Raw genomic sequence first — 8,622 nt, forward strand, 5'->3', positions numbered from 1 at the left:
CCCTACCACGCCCACTTAACACAACTCATGAGCAAATTCAATCAAGTATCATTTGTTCATGCTCCATGAAGTCAAAACCGCTTCGCGGATTCCCTGGCTACTTTAGTAGCAATGACTCAAATTCCTGACGGCATCAACGTCAAATCTCTGAAAATCCAAAAAAAGTAATGACTTGCTAAGCCTTAGTATGATACTCTTTAGAAGTACATTGAGTATGGAAAGTACCCTTCTCATTTCTGAGCTAAGAAACGACGGGCGTTGAGCCAATATTCCACCAACTACGCTTGGATTGCCAACAGGCTTTATCGTCGATCTTTTGACGGTAAAAAATGCTCTACATTGATACTCCTGAATCCATGGTGATCATGGAAGAAGTACATGTAGGGACATGTGGTCAGCACATGAATGGAATGGATTTAACCTAGAAAATACTCCGTTTAGGATATTATTGGCAAAACCTCAAATAAGAATGTGTGAGTTATGTAAGGAGTCGCCATCAGTGCCAAATCTATAATAACATGAAGCATAGAACGACCTATCTCCTATACAACATGACATCTCCTAACCCTTTTCCACATGGGGTATCGACGTAATCGAGAAAATCTATCCCCACACATCAAATGGACACGACTTCATACCCGTCGTTATAGACTACTTCACCAAATAGGTCAAAGTAGCCTCCTACAAAGTCTTGATATCATCTCAAGTGGCAAAGTTCATCTGAACTAGCATCATTTCTAGATATGGAGTTTCTCACGCATTGATTTCAGACAATGGTCGACACTTTCAATGAAAAGTGTTGTAATTGCTCGACGAATTAAAGATCGAGCACCACAAATCATCGCCCTACCGACTTGTTAGATTAAGTTAAATAAAGAAAAAGGAAAATTAATTAAAATTGAAATAATTAATTAAGGGAAAATATTTTTAATTGATTAAAATAAACTTAGGTGAACAAGTTTAAATCAATACGACATAGTTTTAATGATGTGCTGGTGAACAAAACTAAGTTGTGCAAATGTTTATGTGTAGGTATAGTTCAAGAAGCGCGACCAGACGTCTCACTTCAATAGACGCCCTAGTCCGAAGAAGTGCGTGAACAAACGTCTCACTTCAATAGATGCCCTAGTCTGAAGAAGTGCGCGAACATACGTCTCACTTTAATAAACGTCCTGGTCTAAAGAAGCACGAGCAAACACATCGCTTTAGTAGTAGTCTAATGAAGCGCGAGCAAACGCCTTGCTTCAGCAGCCGTCTGAAGAAGTGTCTACTTATCTGCATAGCTCATCAGCATAACGAACAATAGTGTTCGTTATTAGTAGTCTGCCAAGTCAACTTAATACGCTTAAATGCCACGTACTCGATTATTCCACTAGCCCACGTACCTTTTAGTACACCACGTTCTACCGAATATTCCGTAATATAATCTGCTACGCCACGATCCAACGAATATATTCTTGTGTACAATCTCGTACATCTGGCGTACATCTAAGGGAAAGTTGACACGTATCCAAGAATCAGATTCGACCGTTGCTACAATTCAAGATAAAAAGGTAGCAGAGCACAAGAATGGATCTCTCTAATTCTCTGATCTTTTGCACGCTTACTCTCTCTCTAGGTCATCTTTCTCAAGTGTATTCTGTAATTCACTAAGTTAAGCTGAGAGATAATTTATTGTACTACCTGAGTGTATTTTTAGTATTGTAAGTTGAACAGAACATTGTCTATTTAATAGAGTGATAGCTAAGAGTTCAGAAATAGGCAACTGTTAAATCCTGTCTTTTGTGTAGTCGCTATACAAATCAAAGTATTCTAGTGAAAATCCTTCTGGAAATAGAAGAAGGGGTGACATAAGAGATTTATCTCCGAACATCCATAAAACTCTTGTGTTATTACTTACTGCATCTTCCCGTCTTACATCTGCCGCTTTAAATCTAGCAATTATTTCCGCAATTGAATCCGTTCAAGAGTTTGCGACGATTTGTGAAGAATATAAACAAATTTTCATCTCTAACAGGATTAAAATTGAATTGAAAGTGATAATTAGTACAACAATATTCAACCTCCCTTCTATTGTTGTCACTGATCCTAACAAGTGGTATTAGAGCCAAGTTTTCTATTATCAAGCAAAGAAGATATCTGAATCATGTCTTTTCTAAATAAAACCCCAATGTTCTCAAAAGAATATTATGATGATTGGAAGATCAGGATGCAGACTCATCTAGCTGCTCAAGATGACTACGTGTGGTATGTCATTACTAATGGTCCAATGAAAATTATGAAGGTCAGCACAACCACAACTTTAACCGATAGTTCTCCTGAGATGAAGGAGAAACCAAGATTTGAGTGAACTACTGAAGATAAGAGGAAGGAAAACCTCGATAATATGGCCAAAGATATTCTTTACAAGACGCTGAACAAGAATATGTTTAGCAAGATTATGTCATGCTCGACTGCCAAAGAAATTTGGGAGAAATTGACTCAACTCTATGAGGGAAACAACCAAACAAAATAAAACAAGCTAATGGTTGTCACACAGAAGTTTGACAACATCAAGTTGCGTCCTGGAGAAACGATGACTGAATTTGATGAAAGATTCAGCAACATTTTCATTGAGCTCTCAACTCTAGAAAAGACATATAGTAACCGTGAGGTTGTCATCAAAGTCATGAGAGCCTTGCCCATAGAATGAGACCTAAAGACGATGGCGATGAGGGAATCTAAAGACCTCAATAAGATGGAGTTGCACGACTTGTTCGCCAATCTAAAAGCCTATGAGTTTGAAATAAACTCAAGGAATAAAGAGGAGCCATCCATATCTGTCTTAACAAAGGCACTGGTGACTGCTGAAGAGCCACCTGCCGCGACTACTGCGAAGTCTGTTGAGCAGATCAACAACGATGCAATACCACTCTTCATCAAGAAGTTTGGAAAATTCATGAAAAAGACTCATTCTAACTCAAACTCTAATAATAACAATTATAAGAATGGATTCAAGGCTAACTTGAAATGTTTAAACTGTGGCTGTGATGACTTAACTTTAAAAGATGAGATTAAATATGTTAAGCCAACTTCAAGTTGTCTTAAGCCCAAGAAGAGGGCAGCCAACCGGTCTGGCAAGTAAAAACATGATAGAAAGTCAAGAAGTTCTCAAAACTCATCTCCTAAAGTCAAGGAGTCAACATCAGGCAGAAAAACGTCTGCCAAATCTAAATCATTTGCTTTATTAACTACACAAAGAGGGAGATCTATAAAAATAACCCAAATATGGATCCCCAAGGAACTAATTAACTACAGACCCAAGTGAATATGGGTACCAATGATATAAATATGTATAATTGTAGGTAATTCAGGACAACTCCCTGGAAAAATCTGTTTGGTATCTGGACAGCGGCTGCTCCGGACACATGACATGCAATAGCCACTGACTGAAATAACCAAATGCACAGGATCTAAGATCACATTTAGTGATAACAACAAAGGTAAAATCGTGAGTAAGGGTAATATTATCCATGGTAACCTTACTATTAATAATATGCTGCTTGTAGAAAATCTATGTTATAACCTGATTAGTATTAGCTAGATGTGTGATAACGGATATACTGTAGATTTTCAAAAACAAGCATGTCTTGTTAAGGATCAGCAATGTAACACTCTGCTGATAGGAAATTCTTATTAGATGAACTGGAAAAATAAGACGTTTAATCCTTTATGCATGATAGCTAAAAATGATCAAAAACTAGTTATGACATAAAAGATTAAACCATCTTAATTTTAAAACCATTAACAACATTTGTTCAAAAGATTTAGTAACTGGTATACCTAAACTGAAATTTTATAAAAATAAGGTATGTCATGCTTGTCATATGGGAAAACATGTTAGATCAACTTTTAAAAACAAAGGGAATATCCAATCCGACAAGTGTCTGAAATTATTGCACATGGATCTTTTTGGTCCAATCCTAGTCACCAGTTTAGGGGAAATGAGATATACCCTTGTCATAATTGATGATTATTCTAGATTTACTTGGCTAATATTTTTGGTTTTAAGGATCAAACTACTGAAAATTTGATTAAGATCCTTAGAAGTCTTCAAAATGAAAAATCTTTAAGTATCATAAAGATTAGAAATGATAGAAGAACTAAATTTACAAACAGAAGTCTGTCGTCTTTCCTTGAGGAATCTGGTATTAGACATGTGTTGTCTAGTGCTAGAACTCCACAGCAAAATGGTGTTGCTGAAATGAAGAACAAAACACTAAAAGAAGCAGCAAGATGTATGCTAGCTGATTTCGGTGTTTCTCAAAAGCTTTGGGAAGAAGCCATTAACACAACATGTTATACTCAAAAGAGATCAATGATTAATAAACGTTCCAATAAAACACCTTACGAAATCTTTTATGGTAAAGTTCCTAAAATTTCATATTTTAGGATATTTGGATGTAAGTGTTTTATTTATAAAAATGACAAAAATTATTTGACTGCTTTTGATGCTAAGGCAGATGCTGGCATAATGTTAGGTTATTCTTCAATTAGCAAAGCTTATAGAGTGTTTAATAAACAAACTCTAACTGTTGAAGAATCTACCCATATTGTTTTTGATGAATCTGTTGAAAGTAACTCTAACGAAATCATTAAAGTTGCTAACAAGTTGGAAGCTGATAATCTTCAATTTTATAGTGATGATGAAGTGCGGGTCATCAGAAACAACTCGTCTTATTAGACGACTGAACTAGCTAATCTTCAACTAGATAGCCAGACTATAAGTCAGCAGGTTGTTGACAGTCCAGATGTCGTAGAGCTAGTTGACCATACGTCCGATCCTCTGGGACCGAACATCAGATGGAACATAAATCACCCACCTAAACTAATCATAGGTAATTCTAATGCACCTCTTAAGACCAGACATCAATTAATAGATGAATTTGCAAACACTACTCTTATCTCTCAAATTGAGCCTAAGAAAATCGATGAAGCATTGCTTGATCCAAATTGGATCAATGCTATGCAAGAAGAATTAAATCAATTTGAAAGAAACAAAGTGTGGCATCTAACTCCAACACCAGATGATCAATCTATTATTAGAACTAGATAGGTTTTTAGAAACAAGCTAAGTGAAGATGGCTTAGTTGTGAGAAACAAAGACAAATTAGTAGCTCAAGGTTATAGACAAGAGGAATGAATTGACTTTGAGGAGTCATTCACCCCTATAGCTAGACTTAAAGCTATCATAATCTTCCTAGTTTATGCAGCTTTTAAAAACTTAAAAGTTTATCAAATGGATGTTAAAAGTGCTTTTTTCTTAATGGTTTATTTAATGAGGATGTTTATGTTGAATAATCTCATAATTTTCAAAATCATTCCCTGCCTAATCATGTTTTCAAATTAGATAAAGCTATATATGATCTTAAGAAAGCTCTTAGAGCTTGGTATGATATTTTGACTAATTTTCTATTTGAGCATGATTTTATTATTGGTACAGTAGATAAAACACTCTTTAGATTTCTTAAAGACTCACATATATTACTTGTTTCAAATTTATGTGGATGATATCATATTTAGGTCAACTAACTCCAAATTATATAAGAAGTTTTCTAAGCTCATGCATGACAAGTTTGAGATGAGTATGATGGGTGAGCTAACGTTCTTCCTTTGTCTTCAAATTCGTCAACTTGAAGATGACATCTTCATCAATCAAGCGAAGTATACTAGGGAATTGCTGAAGAAATTCCGCATGGAGAACTATTCAGCTGCTTCTACACCCATGAACTCATCTAACAAGCTGGATAAGGATAAATATGGCCAGAGTGTCAACATCACAACCTTCCAAGGAATCATCGGATCTTTAATATATCTAACAGTCAGTCGGTCAGACATTTTGTTTGTTGTCGGCGTCTGTAGAATTTTCTAGGCTAATCCTAAACAATCTCATTACATAACCGCTAAGCGTATTTTAAAATTTTTAAAGGTAACTCAAAATGTTGGACTGTGGTATCCGAAGGATTCTAGTTTCAACTTAATTAGTTATTCTGATGTAGACTATGTAGGTTGCAAGATTGATCGGAAGAGCACTATTGGAACTTGCAGTTCCTTGGTGATTTTATGATCTCTTAGTTTAGCAAGAAGCAGACGTCTATCTCCACGTCTAGAATAGAAGCAGAATATCTTGCCACAGGAAGCTATTGTGCTCAATTGTTGTGGGTCCAACATCAATTGAGAGACTTTGGCATCCAGGCAGACGAGTCTCCTATCTTTTATGACAACATCAGCACTATCGCGATCACATATAATCCGGTGTTGCACTCTTGGACGAAGCATATTGGCATCCGTCATCATTTCAGCTGGGACCATATTGCTCAGAAGCATATCAGGCTGGAATATGTGCCAACGGATCAGCAAGTGGACGACACTTTCACGAAGCCACTCCCCGAGACTAAGTTTTCTTACTTTAGAAATATTTTGGGTATTTTAGATCTAAAAAAATTTGATTTAGTATGCACAAACTGAGGGAGAATTTGTTGATAAACTAATAAGTCAGACGTGTTAAGACGGATGTATCAAATCGTGTTGAACAGAACAGTCGTCTAAAGACACTAGGCATTAGACAGGTTGTGCTTAAGCAGCTTGCATTTAAGCATAGTCAGACACTAAATTGGTGGGAAGACGTCTTCTGACACTACTGTTGCTATGAGTCAGCAGACGCCTTCCGAATAGACGTCTCACTAATCTTAAATGGAAGGTATGCGGACAACACAAACATACGTCTGTCTACAAGTGCTCTTCAAACGCCTCGTCTTAAGCCGAATGGGACAACTATCTTAATTTTGCCAATGCTCTGTCATTTTATCTTTCCCTTCGGACAATAAAAGGTCATATTTCAAAATACTTGGAGGGAAAATATTTATAAGATAAGATAAATATCTTATAAATATCTTCAAAAACGAATATCATGAAGACTTGTGTCTATCATGATTAAAAATGTGATATACAGACCTGACGGTTCATTACCACACGCATAATTTTTAATAATGTCTTTTATGTTTAATAAATGATGTCTTTTGTTAATGATACCTTTTATAGGCACGTGTCGGTTAGACTATTTATAAAAGGGTGCCTTGGACGCCTAAGGTGTCTCACCTTCCATTTGTGATCTTTAACCCTAAAAGCTCTTTGCCTTCTCTTTAGAAATCTAGTTTCTTCTTCGTCTAAATCTTTCATCTAAACCCTAAACCTAAAGATGATTTCGTTTCTTAAAATACAATGCAGGTAGACTTTGAATTGGTGTATGCTTTAGAGTTGTCGGCGATGGTGGCCATGTTGAAAACCCAAGTGGCATCCGGTCTAAGGAAGTTTCTACACGAACAGGAGGTTTGTGAGTTCAGAGAACGATGAAGGGCGCAAAAGTTTATATCTCTAAAGATCTTTTTACCTAGATTTTTGGTCTTCCGACAGAAGGTCTTACCACTTTTAACGAGATTCCGGCCAAGGATGTCTCGTAAATGCAAGTCATCTTCTCAAACGTCTTTGGTTCCGTCGCAGTTCACGGAAAGAAGAAATATCTCAAATCTGAGTTATGTCTTCTTAATGATATTATCTCCAAGTCTCTTCAGGCGAGAGTAGGGTCATTCGACGCCTACACCCAAGAGAGATTTCAGATGATGGTGGTCATATCGAATGGGATGACTATCAACTGGTCGTCCGTCCTTTTCACCACTTTGATGCTAATGGTAAAGATGTTGAAGAAGTAGAGTGTGGGATTCTCTGTTCAACTTAGTAGGGTTCTTGAGCACCTAAAGGTGAACGTGGGCAAGAGTACCAATATTCATGTCAGTAGGGTGATGACCTGCAACATTGTTGGCAATTGCATCTTAAGGATGAAGGTGATCAAGGAAGACAAGTCCAAATCCTTCGTCCAACAGTCAAGTGGTCAGTAGACCACTCTGTCCAAGTGGTCTACTGCCTCCAATCGTCCCACCTCTATAAAGAGGAAAAAAGTTGAAGGTGCAGGATTCGATTGCGAGTTCCACCAGCCAGAAGCGAGCTTTTGTCGTAGAAACTATTGAGGTTGCCTCTGTTGCGAAGAAGGCCAGACTGACTGAATCCCATGTTGTAGAGGTTCCTCCCTATGTAGCCTCTATTTTACCTTCGGACGCAGCACCGGCTGAGAAACAAACTAAAGGATTATCCTAATGGCAATAAACCCATTTTTTATTTTGAAAATTCAATTTTGGGTTTTTGTTTATAAGATCGATTGATCAATTCTTCTATCCAAATAATTTATTAATGATCCTAGGATTGATTTCCATCCATAAAACACGATAACAACAAGCATACAAGATTTTACAATTTGAAATATAAAAGTTTCAAATTCAAATTGTAAATATGAATTAGAGGGTGATTAGAATCACACCAATGATTGGAGAACACTCATTTGACATTAGAAAATCTGTTGGGATGCATGGATTTGAGGTTTAAGGTCTCAAACGTATTTTCAAAAAATCCAGAAGCTTTAGGCTTCAATGGCGGATTTCTGAATTCTTTCGATTTGAAGGTGGATATTGGATTCTATACCTTTAGAATGATTTGGGGAAGGGTATTTATACTATCCAAATGTCGGTTGAG

Source organism: Impatiens glandulifera, chromosome 9 (assembly GCF_907164915.1).
Source record: "Impatiens glandulifera chromosome 9, dImpGla2.1, whole genome shotgun sequence".
NCBI lineage: Eukaryota > Viridiplantae > Streptophyta > Magnoliopsida > Ericales > Balsaminaceae > Impatiens > Impatiens glandulifera.